Genomic DNA, 23,568 nt, shown 5'->3' with positions numbered 1-23,568 from the left:
CCTCAGCCTCCGAATCTTTTGGGTTGGGCGACACCTCAGGCTTCTTGCCGGCCACCGCCATAACTCGCTCAAGGAGCCGCTTCTCAACTGTGATTACCAAGGACTCGGCTAGCCGACTGCTCTCTGCTGCGCAAGCAGACAACTTCCGGTAGTCGCCAGCCATAGTCAGAATTCACATGGAACTGGGCATCTTCATCTTGAGGTAGGCGTAGTGGGGGATCACCATGAACTTTGCCAAGGCAGGTCGGCCAAGCAGCGCATGGTATGGGCTCTCAAGATCCACCACCTCAAACCAAACGGGCTCTCTACGAAAGTGATCTTTGTCCCCAAAGAGGACGTCCATCAGGATCTTGCCAATTGGCGAGCAGGAAAGCCCAGGAACATTGCCGTGGAACACAGTTCGGTTGTTCTAAAGCTGTCTTTGCTTGATTCCTAACTTCTCCATGGTGTCCTTGTACAGGATATTGATGTTGCTGCCCCCGTCTATCAGAACTCGCGAGAAACGCGCGGCTCGTCTGTACGTAGCAAATGTGGCATTCAGGACCAAAGCATAGGATCCCGGACTCGGCATCACTTCTGGGTGGTTAGCCCTACTCCAGCTGATGGGCTTCTCAGACCAGTGCATGAACTCTGGCGTCTCCGACGCTACTGCGTTCACCTCTTGTCGCTGTAGCCGCCTGCTGCGTCGATCATCAGCCACACTGGTGAACACCACATAGGCTCCATGCTCTTCAGGGTATTCGTCTTGTACCGCGCCGACTGGCCTGACCGCCAGCTGCTGGGGCGGCGGCGGAGGCGGCTGCCCAACAGGCGAGGGAGGTAGGAGGCCGTCTCCCTTGGCGATCCTGGTGAGCCAGTGGCACTTCCCGGTGGTGTGATTCAACGGCTTTGCGCCGCTGTGGAACTTGCAAGGTCCATCCAAGGTCTGCTCATAGGAGAAGGCAGGCAACCAGTTTGGCTTGCCGCCTTTCTATCGCTTGGGCGGGGGCTGCTCATCTGGCTGCTGGGCTTCAATGGTCATGACCTGCCGGCTGCTGGAAGCCGGCTGTGGGGCCTTGCGCTTGTTGTCGCCCTGCTGTTGTCGCCGGCCGGCATCTGCCGCCGGAGTTCTGGGAGCTTGAGGAGCCACTTTGCCAGTTGTGCTGATTTGAATTTCCGCCTTAATGGAGGAGTCGGCTGTGGCGTACTTGTCCGCTATGATCAGCAGCTCGTCGAGGGTTTCTGGATCGTCGCAAAGGAGCTTGCGCTTGAGGAGGGTGCCTTCTCTGCATGCGGCCATGAAGTACTCAATGGCCTGCACCTCGTGCACGCCCTCACAGGAGTTCCGGAGCTCGGCCCAACGCGTGAGGTAATCACGAGTCGACTCGTCGGGGCCTTGCACGCACAAGGAGAGCTGACGAGGCTTGGGAGGACGCTTGTACGTGCTGGTGAAGTTGCGGACGAACGCTTCGGTGAAGTCGGCCCAGCTGTTGATGCTGCGGGGCTTTAGGCTGTTCAGCCATGTCCGGGCCGTGCCCTGGAGCATGAGCGGAACGTACTTTACGGAGACGCGCTTGTTGCCGTTTGCTATGCTGACAGCCGTGGAGTAGTCGACTAGCCAGTCTTCCGGCTTCACAGAGCCGATATACTTGGGCGTGTCTCTTGGGAGTGTGAACCCTCTGGGAAAGGGTTCGTCCCGAATGCGGGGCCTGAAACAAGGCGGACCCAGCTCGTCTTCTTGTTCCAGCAGTAAGGATCGATGGAGTCGGTCGATCCGGTGGCGGGTGTCGTTCTCTCCAACTCCCTCTCAGCGGCCAAGGCGGTCACCGAGATTCGGATGGTCAACAGGCGGCAGGGAGACTCGCCTCTCCTTGCGGGGAGGGGGAGGCGGACAGTCGTCTCGTCATTCCACTGCTCTCGGGCGGCTGTCTCGGTCGCGTTCTATGGTAATGCGAATCCGACTGTGGCTGACAGTCGGCTCCTTGTCTCTTCTTCCTCGGGCGCCGCCAGTCGGCGTCCGAGACGTCGCGCCTTGATCTCGGTGAAGGTCGTCGACGGGCCATTCAGGCGCCTCCGCGCTACAGTCGGCCTCGTTCTGCGCGGCAGCCGCGTCGAGAAGCCGCTGGACTCGCTCCATCATGAGGCGGCATTCTTCGCCCTCGAAATTGTCCAGCTCGTCCGCTGCTGCCTGGGCGGCTCGGGTGTTCTCCGCTGGTGTAGCGTACATAGGGCGGCTTGCCCCAAACAGGTTGGCGATGGCTACGCCACGCTGCCGGACCGTGCCAAGGCAGCTGGGCCCCACTGGGGCCGGCGAGCCGCCACCGACGCGATCCATCACCCGCTGGTAGGCTTTTGACAAGCACCTCATGCTGGCCAGCTTCTTCGCGCCTTCAACGAGCTGAAGGCGGCGCGCCTCCAACGTCTCTGCGTCAGTGTCTTCCGGAATGGGCATAGTTAGGTCTTGCAGCGCCGCGCCGAGCGAGTCATGCGCTCCACCGGGGAGCTCGTCATGACTGATGACTAGCACCTCGGTGACGGTGCTTCCGTTGCTCTCTGCGTGGGGGAGAGGTTCGTTGTAGACCACCACATTGGTGGGGAACGCGTCGAGCGACGCGGTGTCGGAGTCGACCAGCATCGGGTCGGTGGAGTCTACGGACTCCAAGTCTATGGCAGGCTCGCCGGAAACGTGGAGTTGATCTAGGAGGCCCGCGAGGAGGTTCTCGGGGCCGCCCGTGCCTGCGTTGGATGCAGGTTCGTCGGAGAGGCGGACCTCGCCGACAAGTTCGGCCAAGGAGCTGACCGCGCAGGCGATCTCGATGCCGCTTAGCGCGTCGGCGCAAACTCCGTCTGGCGTGCCTGGCTGGCTGCGCTCGCCAGGGAGGAAAAGGGTTCCCGTCTGGCTCGTTGGCGCAATCTCCGGGCGGCGGTGCACCAGGCCCCACGGTGGGCGCCAAATGTCGGTGGTTTGGTGCGACATATGCCAACGGATGGCTTATCATGGTGGGGGCGAGTAGAACGTCGCCGGTGCCTGGAAACGGGATGAGGCGAAGACATGCATGCCGGCGAATCTTACCCAGCTTCGGGGCTCTCCGGGGAGATAATACCCCTACTGCTGCTCTGCGGGATCTCCGCATGATCACTATGGCGAAAGTGTTTACACAGTTGCTCCTTGAGCTGTTTTCTGGTGGTGGGAGAGGGCAAGGCTAGCTCTCTCCCTTCTATACGATCTGGTCTAGAGCTAATGGGTTCCAACCCTTTGCATGGGTGCCCTGGGGGGTTTATATAGGCCTACCCCCCAGGGGTAAAATGGTAATCTGGCAGGACGTGGGCCCAGCCGTCAGTGCCTCTGGCCTCCGTCTTCTCTGCCGACCGCCGGGGCCCGCCGACTGGCCTGGTACGGAGCCGATAGGCTGTGTCCGCCGCGGGCGGGCTTGCCGGCTGCTGATTACTATAGCCGTGCTTCTGATGACACGGGCTTGATCATGAGGTCACGGCAACAGCCCCGCCGCCTGGCGGGCGATCACTATTGCCACTCCCCATCACGTCTTGATTAATGGCGCGTGGGCCCCGGGGGAGGGCTCGGCCGACTCCCGACGGGTCCGACTGGTGGTTCTCCTGCCGTCTCCTGAGGTCTCACTGACTGGTGGGGCCTCCTGCCTCCAGGCCATACAGACAAGCCGTCGTGGGTGCAGGATTCGGCCCTGCGGTGCTGATGTCAGGGCCGGCATGGCAACAGTGCCACGCCGCGCGGAGATCTTCCAGGGTACGGCGTGCTGTGGCCATGCCTGCCCTTGGTGAGTGCGGGGGTGGGCATCGCTGTAGCCACGCCCCTGCCTCGTCCCCTTTGATGAGGTCATGGGGTTTGTTGGAGTCGCAGGCCAACTCCCCAAAGCTGGCTTCTCTGGAAGTCGTCCCTGGGACTCGAACGTGAGCGGGCAGTCGGCCGCCTTGCCGTCCACTCCTCAGGAGGCGGCTCTTTGTCCTGGGGTCTTGAGGGGCGCAGCCTGCCCCGATGTCTTGAAAGGTTATGTGACTCGGGTTGGCCTACCCGTGGCCCATTACTCCGACAGGAATTTATTGTTAAGTTGCAATTAGATGGTGGGTTGCGAGAGTGGAAGAAGCTTAAACCCCAGTTTATGCGCTATTCTGTAAGGGACCGATTGGATCCAAAAGTTTAATGCTATGGTTAGAATTTATTCATAATACTTTTCTCGTAGCTACGGATGCTTGCGGGAGGGTTAATCGTAAGTAGGAGTTTGTTCACGTAAGAACAGCACCTAAGCACCGGTCCACCCACATATCAAATTATCAAAGTAGCGAACACGAATTAAATCAGCATGATGAAAGTGACTAGATGAAATTCCCGTGTACCCTCAAGAACGCTTTGCTTATCATAAGAGACCGTTTTGGCCTGTCCTTTGCCTCAAAAGGATTGGGTTACCTTTCTGCACTTTTGTTACTACTATTGTTACTTGCTCGTTACAAATTATCTTGCTATCAAACAACTCCGTTACTTACAATTTCATCAGCTGCAGACATTACCTTACTGAAAACTACTTGTCATTTCCTTCTGCTCCTCATTGGGTTCGACACTCTTACTTATCGAAAAGAGCTACAATTGATCCCCTATACTTGTGGGTCATCAAGGCTATTTTTTGGTGCCATTGCCAGGGAGTGAAGCGCCTTTGGTAAGTGGAATTTGGTAAGGAAACATTTATATAGTGTGCTAAAATTTATTGTCACTTGCTACTATGGAAAACAAAACAATCCTTTGAGGGGTTTGTTCAGGGTATCTTCACCTTGTCCGGAACCACAATTAGCAACCCCTCAACCTACTGCACCTACTGAAAATGTTGAATATGAAATTCCTTCAGGTATGATAGAACAACTGCTAGCTAATCCTTATGCAGGAGATGGAACCGAACATCCTGGTATGCACTTGATATATGTGGAACAAATTTGTGGATTGTTTAAGCTTGCAGGTTTATCCAGGGATGAAGTGATGAAAAAGGTTTTCCCATTATCTTTGAAGGTAAAAGCATTGGCATGGTATAGGCTATGCGATGATATTGGATCACGGAATTGGAATCATTTGAAATTGGAGTTCCACCAAAAAAATTATCCTATGCTTCTAGTTCAACGTGATCAGAATTATATATATAATTTTTGGCCTTGTGAAGGAGAAAGTATCGCTCTAGCTTGGGGGAGGCTTAAGTCAATATTATATTCATGCCCCAATCATGAGCTCTCAAGAGAAATTATTATCCAGAATTTTTATGCTCAGCTTTCTCGTAATGATCAAACCATGCTTGATACTTCTTGTGCTGGTTCATTTATGAAGAAGACTATTGAATTCCGGTGGGATCTTTTGGAAAGAATTAAACGCACCTCTGAAGATTGGGAACTCGAGAAGGTAAAGAGTCAGGTATTAAACTTAAGTATGATTGTGTTACATCTTTTATGGATACTGATGCTTTTCAAAAGTTTAGCACTAAATATGGACTTGACTCTGAGATAGTAGCCTCTCTTTGTGAATCATTTGCTACTCATGTTGAACCACCTAAGGAGAAGTGGTTTAAATATCACCCACCTATTAAAGAAGAAATTAAAGAACCGGTACCAGTTAAAGAAGAAACTATACTTTATAATGTTGATCCAGTTGTTCCTTTTGCTTATTTTGAGAAACCACCTTTCCCTGTTAGGTTTAAGGAACATGCTAAAGTTTCAACCATGGTTAACAGAAGCTATATTAGAACACCTAAACCTGATGAACAAATTAAAGTTGAACCTAGTATTGCTATGGTTAAAGATCTCCTGGAAGAAGATATGGATGGGCATGTTATTTACTTCTGTGAAGAAGCTGCTAGAATTGCTAAACCTGATAAAAGAGATAAACATAGACATGTTGTTGGCATGCCTGTTATTTCAGTTAAAATAGGAGATCACTGTTATCATGGTTTATGTGACATGGGTTCTAGTGTGAGTGCTATTCCTTACACTTAATATGAAGAAATCATGAAAGACATAACACCTGCTGAGATATAAGAAATAGATGTTACTATTAAACTTGCTAATAGAGACACCACATCACCAGTTGCGATATTAGAGATGTTTAAGTCTTGTGTGGGAAAACTAAATACCCTACTGATTTTCTTGTTCTTGGTTCCCCACAAGATGACTTTTTCCCATTATCTTTGGTAGACCTTTCTTGAATACAGTTAATGCTAAGATAGATTGTAAGAAACAAACTCTTGGTGTTAGCTTTGGTGATGAGTCTCATGAGTTTAATTTTTCCAAGTTTAGTAGAAATCATCATAAAAAAGAATTGCCTAGTAAGGATGAATTAATTGGTCTTGCTTCTATTGTTCTTCCACCTACTGATCCTTTAGAACAATATTTGCTAGACCATGAAAATAATTTACATATGCATGAAAGAAATGAAATAGATAAGGTTTTCTTTGAACAACGTCCTCTGCTTAAACACAATCTTCCTATTGAAACTCTAGGAGGTCATCCTCCACATAAAGGTGATCCTGTGTTTGAATTAAAACAATTGCCAGGCACTTTGAAATATGCTTATCTCGATGAAAATAAGATATATCCTATTATTAGTGCTAACCTTTCAGAACATGAAGAAGAAAGATTATTGAAAGTTCTAAGGAAGCACCGGGCTGCTATTGGATATACTCTTGATGATTTAAAGGGCATTAGTCCCACTCTATGTCAGCACAAAATTAAAATGGAACCTGATGCTAAACCCGTTGTTGATCACCAACGTCGGTTGAATCCAAAAATGAAGGAAGTGGTAAGAATGGAAATCTTAAAACTTCTGGAAGCAGGTATAATCTATCCTATAGCTGATAGTAGATGGGTACGTCCTGTTCATTGTGTCCCTAAGAAAGGAGGTATTGTTGTTGTTCCTAATGATAAGAATGAACTTATTCCATAAAGAATTGTTACAGGCTATAGAATGGTAATTGATTACAAAAAATTAAACAAAGCAACTAGAAAAGATCATTACCCCTTGCCTTTTATTGACCAAATGCTTGAAAGATTATCTAAGATGATGACCCACAAGTATAGGGGATCTATCGTAGTCCTTTCGATAAGTAAGAGTGTCGAACCCAATGAGGAGCGGAAGGAAATGATAAGCAGTTTTCAGTAAGGTATTCTCTGCAAGAACTGAAATTAGCGGTAACAGATAGTTTTGTGATAAGGTAATTTGTAACGAGTAGCAAGTAATAAAAGTAAATAAGGTGCAGCAAGATGGCCCAATCCTTTTTGTAGCAAAGGACAAGCCTGGACAAACTCTTATATGAAGGAAAGCGCTCCCGAGGACACATGGGAATTATCGTCAAGCTAGTTTTCATCATGTTCATATGGTTCACGTTCGGTACTTTGATAATTTGATATGTGGGTGGACCGGTACTTGGTTACTGTCCTTACTTGGACAAGCATCCCACTCATGATTAACTCCTATTGCAAGCATCCACAACTACAACAAAAGTATTAAGGTAAACCAAACCATAGCATGAAACATATGGATCCAAATCAGCCCCTTATGAAGCAACGCATAAACTAGGGTTTAAGCTTCTGTCACTCTAGCAACCCATCATCTACTTATTACTTCCCAATGCCTCCCTCTAGGCCCAAACAATGGTGAAGTGTCGTGTAGTCGACGTTCACATGACACCACTAGAGGGATGACAACATACATCTCATGAAAATATCGAACGAATACCAAATTCACATGACTACTAATAGCAAGACTTCTCCCATGTCCTCAGGAACAAACGTAACTACTCACAAAGCATATTCATGTTCATAATCAGAGGGGTATTAATATGCATAATGGATCTGAACATATGATCTTCCACCAAGTAAACCAACTAGCATCAACTACAAGGAGTAATCAACACTACTAGCAACCCACATGTACCAATCTAAGGTTTGGATACAAAGATTGGATACAAGAGATGAACTAGGGTTTGAGATGAGATGGTGCTGGTGAAGATGTTGATGGAGATTGACCCCCTCTCGATGAGAGAATCATTGGTGGTGACGATGGTGATGATTTCCCCCTCCTGGAGGGAAGATTCGCCGGCAGAACAGCTCCGCCGGAGCCCTAGATTGGTTCCGCCAAGGTTCCGCCTCGTGGCGGCAGAGTCTCGTCCCGAAAGCTTGCAGAAGATGGGCATCGAGGGCCACTAGGGGCCCCACGACCCTCGTGGCCAGGGTGTGCCCCCCCTCTGGAACTTCTTGCGCTCAGTATTTTTTATATATTCTAGAAATAGCTTCCGTGAAGTGTCAGGACTTTTGGAGTTGTGCAGAATAGGTCTCTAATATTTGCTCCTTTTCCAGCCCAGAATCCCAGCTGCCGGCATTCTCCTTCTTCATGTAAACCTTGTAAAATAAGAGAGAATAGGCATAAGTATTGTGACATAATGTGTAAGAACAGCCCATAATGTAATAAATATCGATATAAAAGCATGATGCAAAATGGACGTATCAACTCCCCCAAGCTTAGACCTCGCTTGTCCTCAAGCGAAAGCCGAAATCAAAAAATATGTCCACATGTTTGGAGGTAGAGGTGTCGATAAAAATAAATACGGACATGAGGGCATCATGATCATTCTTAGAGAAGCAACATATATGGACTAACAAACTCATAAACTTCAAGCATCATAAACATGTTGTTACATTAATAAGTCATACATATTTAGAGAGCATTTTTTATTTCTTACACCGATGAGAACTTACTTGAAGGATCTTACTCAATCCATAGGTAGATATGGTGGACTCTCATGGCAAAATTGGGTTTAGGGATATTTGGAAGCGCAAGTAGTATTTCTACTTGGTGCAGAGAACTTGGCTAGCATGAGAGGGAAAGGCAAGCTCAACATGTTGGATGATCCATGCCAATATAATTTATCTGATGTAAGAAAACATAGCCCATTACGTTGTCTTCCTTGTCCAACGTCAACTCTTAGCATGTCATACTTTAATGGGTGCTCACAATCATAAAAGATGTCCAAGATAGTGTATTTATATGTGAACCTCTCTTTCTTTATTACTTTTTATTAATTGCAAAAATGACCAAAACTATGTTTGTCAACTCTCAACAACTTTTATTCTTCATACTCTTATATGTGAAGTCATTACTCTCCATAAGATCCATATGCTCTCTTTATTTCTTTTTATTCTTTCTCTTTTTATTTTATTCCCTCAAGATCATGGCAAAATAATCAAGCCCTTGACTCAACACTAATCTTTATTATATATAGCTCATGGACTCGATTACATAGAAGGATCATAAAACAAAACTCACAACTAGATCATACTAAAACTTTATTCTACTAGATCAAGATATTATCAAAAGGATCGGACTAAGAAAAACGGTAAAGATAAAAGTGATGATGATACGATACCGGGGCACTCCCCCAAGCTTGGCAGTTGCCAAGGGGAGTGCCCATACCCGAGGCTTAGTTCTTCTTTGTTGGTGAAGAAGGTGATGGTTTTGTTGGTGGTGTAGGCTTCTTCCTTAATTTGCGCTTGAGGACAGAATTTTGATCCCTCAGGTCATCGATCTCCTGCTCCAGTCTTAGTATCTTTTTGCATAATTCTTGCTTATTTTCCTGCAAGAGGCAAAAAGGGATAAACTCGATCTTAAGTCTCTTTGCTCTATCAGGGAGGCTTGACTTTTTGAACTCCACATGCATGTCCCCAGGTTGAAGTAATGGGACTTCATCTTCATCTGAGCTCGTCTCCTCCTTTCCCTTGGGTTCATAGTCCTCTTCTTCTTTTGTAGTCCAGCCACAATGCTCCACATCCCCATAGACCTTAGGATCTGCAAGGTAATCAGCCACGTAGCTTTCTCCTTCCAAATCCTGGGACGACATGTTGCTCTGATCTGCAGTAGGATAGCTCGAAACAAAGACAGGAGATATTTGAGTGATACGGTGGTCAAAACCTTCGGGGCGCACGAGGTGCCCACGAGTCAGGGGGCGTGCCCAGGGGGCTAGGGCGCGCCTCCCACCCTCGTGGAAGCCTCGTGTCCTTTCTGGTCTGCTTCTTATTTTCCTATTTTCTTAAATATTCCAAAACGTAGAAATATTGCCATTAGAACTGTTTTGGAGTCGGTTTACTTACCGTACCACGTACCTATTCCTTTTCAGAGTCTGATATGTTCTGGAAAGTGTCTCTTATGTATTCCTCTGGGGTTATGGTTTCAATAATATTAGTTTCAATATTTATGGGCTTACCTGAGATATAATGTTTGATTCTTTGACTGTTCACCACCTTCGGATTTGTGCCTTCGAAGTTGTTGATTTTTATGGCACCAGAACGATAGACCTCCTCGATGATGTAAGGGCCTTCCCATTTAGAGAGAAGTTTGCCTGCAAAAAATCTTAAACGAGAGTTGTATAGCAATACATAATCACCTACATTAAACTCACGCTTTTGTATCCTTTTGTCATGCCATCTTTTAACTTTTTCTTTAAACAGTTTACCATTCTCATAGGCCTGGATTCTCCATTCATCAAGTGAGCTAATGTCAAAAAGCCTCTTCTCACCAGCAAGTTTGAAATCATAATTGTGCTCTTTAATGGCCCAATATTCCTTATGTTCTAGCTCAAGAGGTAAGTGACACACTTTACCATAAACCATTTTATACGGAGACATACCCATAGGAGTTTTATATACAGTTCTACAGGCCCATAATGCATCATCAAGTTTCTTGGACCAATTCTTTCTAGATCTATTAACAGTTGAGGGAGTCCTAGATTAGGGGGTCTCCGGACAGCCGGACTATATCCTTTGGCCGGACTATTGGACTATGAAGATACAAGATTGAAGACTTCGTGTCGTGTCCGGATGGGACTCTACTTGGCGTGGAAGGCAAGCTAGGAAGTACGGATATGGATATCTCCTCCTTTGTAACCGACCTTGTGTAACCCTAACCCTCTCCGGTGTGTATATAAAACAGAGGGTTTTAGTCCGTAGGACAACATACAATCATACCATAGGCTAGCTTCTAGGGTTTAGCCTCTCCGATCTCGTGGTAGATCAACTCTTGTAATACCCATATCATCAAGAATAAATGAAGCAGGACGTAGGGTTTTACCTCCATCAAGGTGGCCCGAACCTGGGTAAAACATCATGTTCCCTGCTTCCTGTTACCATCCACCTTAGACGCACAGTTCGGGACCCCCTACCCGAGATCCGCTGGTTTTGACACCGACATTGGTGCTTTCATTGAGAGTTCCTCTATGTCATCGCTGTTAGGCTTGATGACTCCTATGATCATCGATAGCGATGTAGTCCAGGGTGAGACTTTTCTCCCTGGACAGATCTTTGTGTTCCGCGGCTTCGCACTGCGGGCCAACTCGCTTGGCCATCTGGAGTAGATCAAAAGTTACGCCCCTGGCCACCAGGTCAGGTTTGGTGGCTTAAACTACACGGCCGATATCTGCGGAGACTTGATCTTCGACGGATTCGAGCCTCTGCCTTGTGCGTCACGCGGTCACGATGACTACGATTTAGCTCTAACACAGCGGGCAAGACTCGTTGGAGCTGCGTCGCGATATAGCCCAGTACAGAGGTGCCGCACACCCCTTATGCTTCACATATGAAGTAATGGATCATCAAATCCTAGAGGGTTTCAAACCCGTAAACACAGAATCATATGACGGCACGACAGATCCTGCGGTATGGATCGAGGATTTCCTCCTGCACATCCACATGGCCTATGGTGATGACCTACACGCAATCAAATACCTCCCACTCAAACTTAAAGGACCAGCTCGGCATTGGCTCAACAGCTTGCCAGCATAGTCCATTGGCTGTTGGGAAGATCTGGAAGCCGCATTCCTCGACAACTTTTAGGGCACCTAAGTGCGACCACCAAACGCCGATGACCTGAGCCATATAATTCAGCAGCCAGAGGAATCGGCCAGGCAATTCTGGACACGGTTCCTAACAAAGAAAAATCAAATCATCGATTGTCCGGATGCAGAGGCCCTAGAAGCTTTTAAACACAACATCCGCGACGAGTGGCTAGCCCGACACCTTGGTCAGGAAAAGCCGAAATCTATGGCAGCCCTCACGGCACTCATGACCCGCTTTTCTGTCGGAGAAGACAGCTGGCTGGATCCCAGTAATAACATATCAAAGAACCGTGGTACTTCGGATACCAAGGACGACAATGGTAGGTCACGTCGCAACAAACATAAGCGCCACATTAACAGCGACAATACCGAGGATACAACAGTCAGTGCCAGATTCAAAGGCTCTAAACCCGGTCAGCGGAAAAAGCCATTTAAAAGAAGCACTCCGGGCCCGTCCAGTTTGGACCGCATACTCGATCGCTCGTGTCAAATACACGGCACCCCCGACAAGCCAGCCAACCACACCAATAGGGATTGTTGGGTATTCAAGCAGGCCGACAAGTTAAATGCCGAAAACAAAGATAAGGGGCCACATAGCGATGACGAGGAAGAGCCCCGGCAGCCGAACACCGGAGGAAAGAAGAGGTTCCCCCCACAAGTGCGAACGGTGAACATGATATACACAACTCACATCCCCCAGAGGGAGCGGAAGTGTGCGCTCAGGGACATATATGCGTTGGAGCCAGTCGCCCCAAAGTTCAACCCATGGTCCTCCTGTCCGATCACCTTTGATCACAGGGACCACCCCACTAGTATCCGTCATGGAGGATTCGCCGCACTGGTCCTAGACCCAATCATTGCCGGATTTCACCTCACTCGAGTCCTTATGGATGGCGGCAGCAGCATGAACCTACTTTATCAGGACATAGTGTGCAAAATGGGCATAGATCCCTCAAGGATCAAACCCACAAAAACGACCTTTAAAGGCGTCATACCAGGTGTAGAGGCCCATTGCACAGGCTCAGTCACACTGGAAGTGGTCTTCGGATCCTCGGATAACTTCCGAAGCGAAGAGTTAATCTTCGATATAGTCCCGTTCCGCAGTGGTTATCATGCACTGCTTGGGCGAACCGCATTTTCAAGATTGAATGTGGTACCACATTATGCATACCTCAAGCTAAAGATGCCAGGACCTCGGGGGGTCATCACATTCAATGGAAACACAGAGCACTCTCTCCACACGGAGGAGCACACTACGGCCCTTGCAGCAAAAGCCTCTTAAGGCAATCCACTAGTTCGGCGATTAAGGACCCGGACAACTTCAAGCGCGCCCGGAGTAATCGGCAATTGGAACGCCTGGCATGTCCCGAGCTCGTGTAGCAATGCGGCCCCCACCCCGGCCCCAGCCAAACGGCGAAATTCGAGCCACGCGTACATAAGTACGCATTAAAAATACCATGGGCACCGGTGGTGAGGGGGGCACAACTACGGCACGCCCCAATACGCGGCTTAAACCGCACTAGGGGCTTCCCGCGTTGTTATTTTTGTCTTTCAGGACCTTAATCTCTGGAAACCCTGTCTGGCAGCATGATTGCCGAACACATGATGCAGCAACCAAGGAGGCAGAAAGCTGCATCACACCACGGAACTCCCAGGTGGATTACGATAACGAGTGAAATATTTTCTTTAATACTATTCCTCAGCTTGCCCTTGGAAGGGACATAGTCCTACTTTTTTTTGCTTATTGCACTGCATGTATCATTCTGCTTTAACGCACCTTTTTGAATAAACAATGCATAGCATTAAGACTATTATTGCATTCTTCTTTATATATATATATATGTTCATTCATGACATCCAGCAACCGTACACTTTGGTACGGCCAATACACTAGGGGCTTAAGTACCCCACAATATGGTGTGAGAAGTCCGAACACTTTCAGAAGTACGGCACCCCAAACTTATAGCATTATATGCATCAGCTCCGAATCATGTCTTTGGTCAATAGTTGGGTTTGCCCGACTCCCATGTTTTGGTACCTTACGTTCCGCTATATTGGCTAAGGTAGCACTGGGAGAACTACTGCGATTGTGCCCCGGTTCCGCTGGGCTAAGCACCTCAGTAGAGAAATCTAAAACTGACGGTCATGATAAGGCGAGAGACTGGTCGCTGTTCGAGAGGTTTTCGAGTCCTTAAAGACTTATGCCGCTTAGAGCGAGGAGTCGGCCCTGTCCGGCTTAAGGCGTGTATCGCGCCCCGAATTCGGCCTTCCGAATACTAGGGGCTTCGCCGAAATTTAAAATTATAGAATTCTATGGCTAAGTGAGAGTGGTAACGCATTATAGTCCGATTGCCTTGTTCGTTGTGCTGAGCACCTCCCTCGAAGGACCCAACAATGGGAACAAGAGTGCTCAGGTTTATCCCGAACACCCCAGCACTCGTGGTGTGGAGGCAGAAGCCGACGACTAGCCATCTCTCAGATTTGATAAACAGCTGAACATAAGGTAATATTTTAAATTCAAACAATCGTTGCATAGCGCATATGAACAAGTTTTCATAACTACAGGATTACATGAGCGAGTTCACTCGAATATTATATCTTTCATACACTCGTCCGCTACAAGACGAGCACCCTTCACGACTCCCTCATAGTACATATCGGGGTGGCGATGCTCCTTGCCCTCCGGCGGCCCTTCCTTAATCAGCTTCACGGCGTCCAGCTTGGCCCATTGCACCTTGACACGGAAGAAAGCCCAGCGTGCACCTTCGATGCAGACGGACTGCTTGATGACTTCCAGCCGTGGGCAGGCATCTACAAGCCACCTCACCAGGCTGAAGCAGCTGTTGGGAAGGGCGTCGCCAGGCCACATCCGGACTATAAAGCCCTTCATGGCATGTTCGGCCGCCTTGTGCAGCTCGACCAGTTGCTTCAGCTGGTCGCTCAGAGGCATCGGGTGTTCGGTCCCAGTATACTGAGACCAGAACAGCTTCTCCGTTGAGCTTCCCTCCTCGGCCTGGTACAACGTTGCGGCATCCGACACGCTGCGGGGCAAATCTGCGAATGCTCCTGGAGAGCTCCGGATTCGGGTAAGTAACAAGTAATTTACTTTCACATGCTTGCTTTGCATAGAGAATGCCTTACCCGCCGCTATCTTCTTCATCGCATCAATCTCCTGGAGGGCCTTTTGGGCTTCGGCCTTGGCACTCTTTGCGCTCTCGAGGGCCGCGGCAAGCTCAGACTCTCGCGTCTTCAAGTCAAGCTCCAACGCCTCGTGCTTTGCCACGAGAGCGTGGAGCTCTTGTTGCACCTCGCCCACCCGAGCCTTATGCCTTTCCCGCTCGGTGTGCTCCTTGGCCGCTTTGTTTTCGGCCTCGGATAGCGCTTGCTTCAGGGTCACCACCTCGGTCGTGGCCCTGGAAAATTTATGATGATCCTGTCATTTTGCAATCGCATTCTTTTATACATATCCATAGAATAGGTACTACTTACCTTTGTTCTCCTCGAGCTGCCTCTTGGTAAGGCCGAGCTCGTCCTTGGACCCTTTAAGGTCCTGCTTCAGTGTGGCGACCTCCGCAGTCAGTGCAACAGATGCCAGCAGCGAAGCCTGCACACGCATATTGACATACTTATATTAGACTCCTGCGATATTGTTTGATCCTCTGTTCGGCTTTTCTTTGTGAACACCGAACAGAGCATCAGGGGCTACTGTCTATGCGGTAATATTTTTCCCATACTTCAAAAACTTACCTCAAAGCCTGTTAGAAGGCTGGCACAGGCTTCAGTCAGTCTGCTCTTGGCGGACTGAACCTTCTGGACCACCGCACTCATAATAGTGCGGTGCTCCTCGTCGATGGAAGCGCTGCGAAGAGCTCCCAGCAGATTGTCCTGTGCCTCTGGATGGACAGAGGTCACCGGCGCAGGCATCTTGCCCCTCTTGGAAGGAGGCCGCCTGCCCGAGTTCGGAACCACTGGAGGTTCCGGCGTGGTGTTCGGCTGAGGGTTGAACTCGGAGCCCTCGGGGGCCTTGTTCCCTCTGCTCTCGGAGTCCGGAAGGTCACCTTGAGGCGCCTCCCGGACTGTCTCCCCTCGACCTGGTGCCTCTTGAGACAATACCTCGGCGTTGTCCGTAGGGCAAGGGGAGGTGGTAGTCGGAAGTGGATCGCTATCCATATCCGACGAGCCCAGGGAGCCATCCGATGATACGTCGATACGGGCTCGTGGCGGTCTGCATAGTCATAATTTGGCGTTAGGAGAGGCAGTGCGACAAAGGTATGCTATGAGTTACTCTGGCATCCGAATACTTACGACTTCACCAGGGGCTTGGCCTCGAGAAGCCACTCGTCTTCGCCTTCGGCGGTGGTGGTCGAGTAGTCCGGAAGGAGAGTCCTTCCCTTCTTGGATCCTTCAGCCCCCCGGTTAGGGCGGCCTTCCTTTTCTTGTCTCCCCCGACTGGAGGGGGAGCATCTTCATCTCCCTCCTCGTCTTCGGGGAAGGAGTGCATCGCAGAGTTATCGGACGATAAGTCCGATATCACCTGGCGCCGGGAACTCTTTCGGGTTCCCTTGGCCTTTTTGGTCTTCTCCGGCACCTTGTAAGGAGCCGGAGTCAGCATCTCTGTCAGGAGAGCGTCCGAAGTGTCTTCGGGCAGAGGGGCCGGACAGTTAATCTACCCCGACGTCTCCACCCAGTCCTGTCAAAGGTATGGAGCTCAGACCCCACACATGATTAAGCTAGGGGAAATAAATATGCTGCTGGATGTATAGAACTCACCGAACGCGCTAGGCGCTTTGCGCTTAGCCCGCGGTCCTCGGCGAGAGAGGGAGGGACCACGTCGCCCTTGAACAGCACCCTCTAGACGTCCTTGTTCGTCGTATCGATTAGCTCGCTCAGAATCTGGTGCTGGGCCAGGTCAAACTCCCACAAGTTAAAATCCCGTTGTTGACACGGGAGGATCCGGCGGATGAGCATGACTTGGACTATGTTGACAACCTTGAGCTTCTTCCTTGCCATGCTCCGGATACATTTTTGGAGTCCATCCAGCTCCACCAATGAACCCCACGACAAGCCCTTCTCTTTCCAGGAAGTGAGTCATGTAGGGAATCCAGATCGAAACTCAGGGGCAGCCACCCATTTGGCGTCACGCGGCTCGGTGATGTATAACCACGCCGATTGTCACCCCTTTATGGTCTCCACGAAGGAGCCTTCAAGCCAAATAATGTTGGGCATCTTGCCCACCATGGCTCCGCCGCATTCTACTTGTTGGCCTCCCACCACCTTCGGCTTGATATTGAAGGTCTTTAACCACATGCCGAAGTGGCGCCGGATGCGGAGGAAAGCCTCACACATGACGATGAACGCCAAAATGTTGAGGACAAAGTTTGGGGCCAGATCATGGAAGTGCAGCCCGTAGTAGAACCTGAGACCACGGACGAATGGATGGAGGGGAAACCCCAGTCCGCGGAGGAAGTGGTGGAGGAAGACTACCCTCTCGTGAGGTTCAGGGGTAGGAACGATCTGCCCCGCAGCGGGCAGCCGATGCACGATATTCGCGGCCAAGTATCCGGCTCCGCGCAGCTTCTTGATGTGTCCCTCCGTAACGGAGGAAGCCATCCATTTGCCTCCCGCTCCAGACATGATTGGAGAAGGTTGGGGGGAAGGATGTGGGCTTGGGCGTTGGAGCTCGAGTGCGCAAGAGTGGATGGTCAAGGAGGAAGAAGGCGTGGGTAGAAAAAGGGTTAAACCTTGTCCCTTTATAAGGGCGGCCGAAACTATGCGCCCCCACTAGCCTGGTAAAACTCGCTTATCCCCCAAGCGCCGTAATCGATGGTGCGGTTGGGTTACCCACGCCTGTATTGATGAGAATCCCGTAATAAGGGGGACGCGATCTCTGCTTTGACAAGGCGTGTCAAAAAACTGCCTCGCGTTATGTGCGGGGCTAGTCAAAGGAAACGGTTTGAATAATCACCGGGCCATGGCTTAATGTCATGTTGCCAAAACAAGTCAGCAGATTAGATTTGTGGAAATATTATTCTCTCTACGGTGGTATGTGGAAATTATTTTGCAGGGTCGTACACTATCCTTGTATTCAAATTCTTCCTTGGTGTATTCGGAGGAGGAACCCGCCTTGCAATGCCGAAAACAATACTGCACGCCGGACTCATCGTCATTGAAGCCTGGTCCAGGGGCTACTGAGGGAGTCCTGGATTAGGGGGTCTCCGGACAGCCGGACTATATCCTTTGGCCGGACTGTTGGACTATGAAGATACAAGATTGAAGACTTCGTCTCGTGTCTGGATGGGACTCTACTTGGCATGGAAGGCATGCTAGGCAGTACGGATATGGATATCTCCTACTTTGTAACCGACCTTGTGTAACCCTAACTGAGGGAGTCCTGGATTAGGGGGTGTGCGGATGGCCGGACTATACCTTCAGCCGGACTCCTGGACTATGAAGATACAAGATTGAAGACTTCGTCCCGTGTCCGGGAGGGACTTTCCTTGGCGTGGAAGGCAAGCTTGGCGATACGGATATGCAGATTCCTACCATTGTAACCGACTCTATGTAACCCTAACCCTATAAGGTGTCTATATAAATCGGAGGGTTTTAGTCCGTAGGACAACATATGCATCAACAATCATACCATAGGCTAGCTTCTAGGGTTTAGCCTCCTCGATCTCATGGTAGATCTACTCTTGTACTACCCATATCTTCAATATTAATCAAGCAGGACGTAGGGTTTTACCTCCATCGAGAGGGCCCGAACCTGGGTAAAACTTCGTGTCCGTTGCCTCCTATTACCATCCGGCCTAGACGCACAGTTCGGAACCCCCTACCCGAGATCCGCCGGTTTTGACACCGACATTGGTGCTTTCATTGAGAGTTCCTCTGTGTCATCGCCGTCAGGCTCGATGGCTCCTGCGATCATCAATAGCGATGCAGTCCAGGGTGAGACCTTCCTCCCCGGACAGATCTTCGTCTTCGGTGGCTTCACACTGTGGGCCAATTCGCTCGGCCGTCTGGAGCAGATCGAAAGCTACGCCCCTGGCCATCAGGTCAGATTTGGAAGTTTAAACTACACGGCTGACATCCGCTGAGACTTGATCTTTGACAGATTCGAGCCACTGCCGAGCGCGCCGCTCTGTCATGATGAGCATGATTTAGCTCTGCCGCCAAACAGTGCCCTGGAGGCCGCACCCGCGTCAGCTCCGACCCCTAATTCGGAGCCGGCTGCGCCGATCGAGGATGGGCGGTTGGACGCCACCTCGGGGGCTGCGACCCTAACGGCGATTGAGCCGAACACCAGCCCCGTACTCTGCGAGACTCGTGACTCCAGGGAGCCGGACTCCTCTCCGGACTCCGAACCCTCCGCGCCCCTGTCGATCGAATCCGATTGGGCGCCGATCATGGAGTTCACTGCCGCGGACATCTTTCAGCACTCACCTCTCGGCGATATCCTGAAGTCATTGAAGTCTTTCTCTTTATCAGGAGAGCCCTGGCCGGACTATGGTCAGCAAGGTTGGGGTACGGACGATGAAGAAATTCAAAGCCCACCCACCACCCACTTTGTAGCCACTGTCGACGACTTAACCGACATGCTCGACTTCGACTCCGAAGACATCGACGGTATGGACGCCGATGAAGGAGATGATGAGGAACCAGCCCCTACAAGGCCCTGGAAAGCCACCTCGTCGTATGACATATACATGGTGGACACCCCAAAAGAGGGAGATGGCGATGGAACAGCGGAGGATGACCCCTCCAAGAAACAGCCTAAGCGCCGGCGTCAGCGGCACCGCTCAAAATCCCGCCAAACCAAACACGGAGATTCCAGCACGGGAGATAATAATACTCCGGAAAGCGCCAAAGAAAACCCCCTCCAGCAAGATTTAGCACAGGAGGATGGAGAAACCAGCCCTCATGAGAGAGCTGCAGACAGAGAGGTCGAGGACAATAATTATATGCCTCCCTCCGAAGACGAGGCAAGCCTCGACGACGACGAATTCGACGTGCCAGAAGATCCCGTCGAGCAAGAGCGTTTTCAACGCAGGCTTATGGCCATGGCAAGAAGCCTCAAGAAAAAAGAGCAACAGCTTAGAGCTGATCAAGATTTTCTAGTCAACAGATGGACTGAAGTCCTTGCGGCCGAAGAGCATAAACTCGAACGCCCCTCCAAGAGCTACCCAAAGCGCAGGTTGCTACCCCGATTAGAGGAGGAAGCACTTGATGCGGCTGACCGACCACCTCGTGGCCGCGACAGAGAGGTCTCTAGGCCCTCCACTCAAGCCGCACCCCGTACCAAGGCACGGGAATATGCGCCGGACTTACGAGACATGTTGGAGGACAAGGCAAGGCAAACAAGATCAATCTACGGATCGCGTGGGCGCCCCACGGCTCGAGACGGCAACCGTCACGCCGGCCACAAATTCGGCAGGGCCAAACACAGTAGACAAGGCTCACTGGAGCTACGTCATGATATAGCCCAGTACAGAGGCACCGCACACCCACTCTGCTTTACAAACGAAATAATGGACCATCAAATCCCCGAGGGTTTCAAGCCCGTAAACATCGAATCATATGATGGCACAGCAAATCCTGCGGTATGGATCGAGGATTATCTCCTTCATATCCACATGGCCCACGGCGATGATTTCCACGCCATCAAATACCTCCCACTCAAGCTTAAGGGACGAGCTCGGCATTGGCTTAACAGCTTGCCAACAGGATCAATCAGTTGTTGGGAGGACCTGGAAGCCGCATTCCTCGACAATTTCCACGGCACTTACGTGCGACCCCCAGATGTCGATGACCTAAGTCACGTAATTCAGCAGCCAGAGGAATCGGCCAGGCAATTCTGAACACGGTTCCTAACAAAGAAAAATCAAATAGTCGACTGTTCGGACGCTGAGGCCCTAGCAGCCTTCAAGCACAATATCCGTGACGAGTGGCTGGCCCGGCACCTTGGTCAGGAAAAGCCGAAATCTATGACAGCACTCACGACAATCATGACCCGCTTTTGCGCGGGAGAAGACAGCTGGCTTGCTCGTAGCAACAATATGACCAAGAACCCTGGTAATTCAAACACCAGGGACAGTAGTGGCAGGTCGCGTCGCAACAAGCAGAAGCGCCGCATTAACAGCGACAATGCTGAGGATATGGCAGTTAATGCCGGATTCAGAGGCTCTAAATCCGGTCAGCGGAAAAAGCCATTCAAAAGGAATCCTAGGGGCCCGTCCAGTTTGGACCGAATACTCGACCGCTTGTGCCAGATACATGGCACCCCCAAAAAGCCGGCCAATCACACCAACAGGGATTGTTGGGTGTTCAAGCAGGCAGGAAAGTTAAACGCCAAAAACCAAGACAAGCGGCTGCATAGCGATGACGATGAGGAGCCCCGGCCGCCGAACAACAGTGGACAGAAGGGTTTTCCCCCACAAGTGCGGACGGTGAACATGATATACGCAACCCACGTCCCCAAAAGGGAGCGGAAGCGCGCGTTAAGGGACGTATACGCGGTAGAGCCAGTCGCCCCAAAGTTCAACCCATGGTCCTCCTTCCCGATCACCTTTGATCGAAGGGACCATCCCACTAGCATCCGTCATGGAGGATTCGCCGCATTGGTCCTAGACCCAATTATTGACGGATTTCATCTCACTAGAGTCCTTATGGATGGCGGCAGCAGCCTGAACCTGCTTTACCAGGATACAGTGCGGAAAATGAGCATAGATCCCTCCAGGATTAAGCCCACCAAAACGACCTTTAAAGGCATAATACCAGGTGTAGAGGCCAACTGTACAGGCTCAGTCACACTTGAAGTGGTCTTCGGATCTCCGGATAATTTCTGAAGCGAGGAGTTAATCTTCGACATAGTCCCGTCTCGCAGGGCTACCACACACTGCTCGGGCAAACCGCATTCGCTAAGTTCAATGCGGTACCGCATTACGCATACCTTAAGCTCAAGATGCCAGGCCCTCGAGGAGTAATTACGGCCAATGGAAACACCGAACGCTCCCTCCGAATGGAAGAGCACACGGCGGCCCTTGCAGCGGAAGTTCAAAGCAGCCTCTCCAGGCAGTTCTCCAGTCCGGCCACTAAACGACCGGACACCGTCAAGCGCACCCGGAGTAACCTACAACAAGACCGCCTGGCACGATCCGAGCAGGCGTGGCAATGCGGCCCCAACCCCAACCCTCGCAAAAAGGCGACGCCGGTACTTCACGTACATAACTTCGCTCTAGAGATACCATGGGCACAGGGGGAGGGGCACCATCACGGCACGCCAAAACATGGCTTAAACCGTACCAGGGGCTGCCGATTTTTTAATTTTCTCTTACTTTCAGGACTCCATCCTTCGGAAGGCCTGTTCGGTAGTTCAATTTCCGCACAAACGATGCAAGAAGCAGGGAAGCAGACAAGCCACGCCGCAGTACGGAACTCCTAGGTGGTCTCTATCACGAGCAGTATACCTGTTCCGCATAATATTCCGCAGCTTGCCCCTGGAATGGACATGTTAACTAGTCCAACCTTCCACTTATCGCATTATTTGTATCGTTCTGCATTGATCGTAGCCCTTTTTAATAAACAATGCATAGCTTTCGTCTATTTTTGCATTACCTTTTTTCTTTATATATGTTCCTTAATGACATGTTGCACCCGTACACGTTGGTACGGCCAAAATACGCCAGGGGCTTTAGTACCCCTCAATATGGTGTGAGAAGTCCGAACACTTTAACAAGTGCGACACCCTGAACTTATAGCATTATATGCATCAGCTCTGAATCTTGTCTTGGGTCAATAGTTGGGTTTGCCCGGCTCCTATGTTTTGGTGCCTTACATTCCGCTATATCGTCTAAGGTAGCACCGGAGAACCACTGCGATTGTGCCCCAGTTGAGCTGGGTCGAGCACCTCAGTGGAGAAAGCTAAAACTGACTGTCATGATGAAGCGCGAGCTGGTCGCTGTTCGAGAGGTTTTTTTGAGACCCTAAAGACTTATGCCGCTTAGGGCGAGGAGCCGGCTCTGTCCAGCCAAGGCATGGATAGCGCCCCGAACTCGGTCTTCCGAATACCAGGGGCTTCGCCGAAATTTAAAATTATAGAATTCTATGGCTAAGTGAGAGTGTTCATGCATTATAGTCCGATTGCCTTGTTCGTTGGGCTGAGCGCCTCCCTCGAAGGACCCAAACATGGGAAAAAGAGCACTCAGATTTATCCCCGAAGACCCCAGCACTAGCGGCACGGGGGCAGAAGCCGACGACTCGCCATCTCTCAGAATTGATAAATAGCCGCACAGAAGGTAATATTTTAAATTCTAACAGCATTGCTTAGCGCATATAAACAAGTTTTCAGCGCACAGGACAAAACAAGCAAGTTTCACTCAAAAATTACATCCCTAGAACATTCATCCGCCACAAGGCAGGCACCCTTCAAAACATCCTTATAGTAATTCTCGGGCTTGCGATGCTCTTTCCCCGGCGGTGGCCCGTCCATCACAAGCTTCTCAGCATCCAGCTTGCCCCAGTGCACCTTAGCACGGGCAAGGGCCCTACGGGCACCCTCAATGCAGACGGAGCGCTTGATGACTTCGAGCCTTGATCAGGCCTCCACCAGCCGCTGCACCAGCCCAATATAGCTCCCAGGCAGAGCCCCTCCAGGCCACAACCGAACAATGAGGCCCTTCATGACCTGTTCGGCCGCCTTGTGGAG

The sequence above is a fragment of the Triticum urartu genome, chromosome 3 (assembly GCF_003073215.2).
Source record: "Triticum urartu cultivar G1812 chromosome 3, Tu2.1, whole genome shotgun sequence".
Classification (NCBI taxonomy): domain Eukaryota; kingdom Viridiplantae; phylum Streptophyta; class Magnoliopsida; order Poales; family Poaceae; genus Triticum; species Triticum urartu.
Note: the sequence above shows the minus strand (reverse complement) of the source record.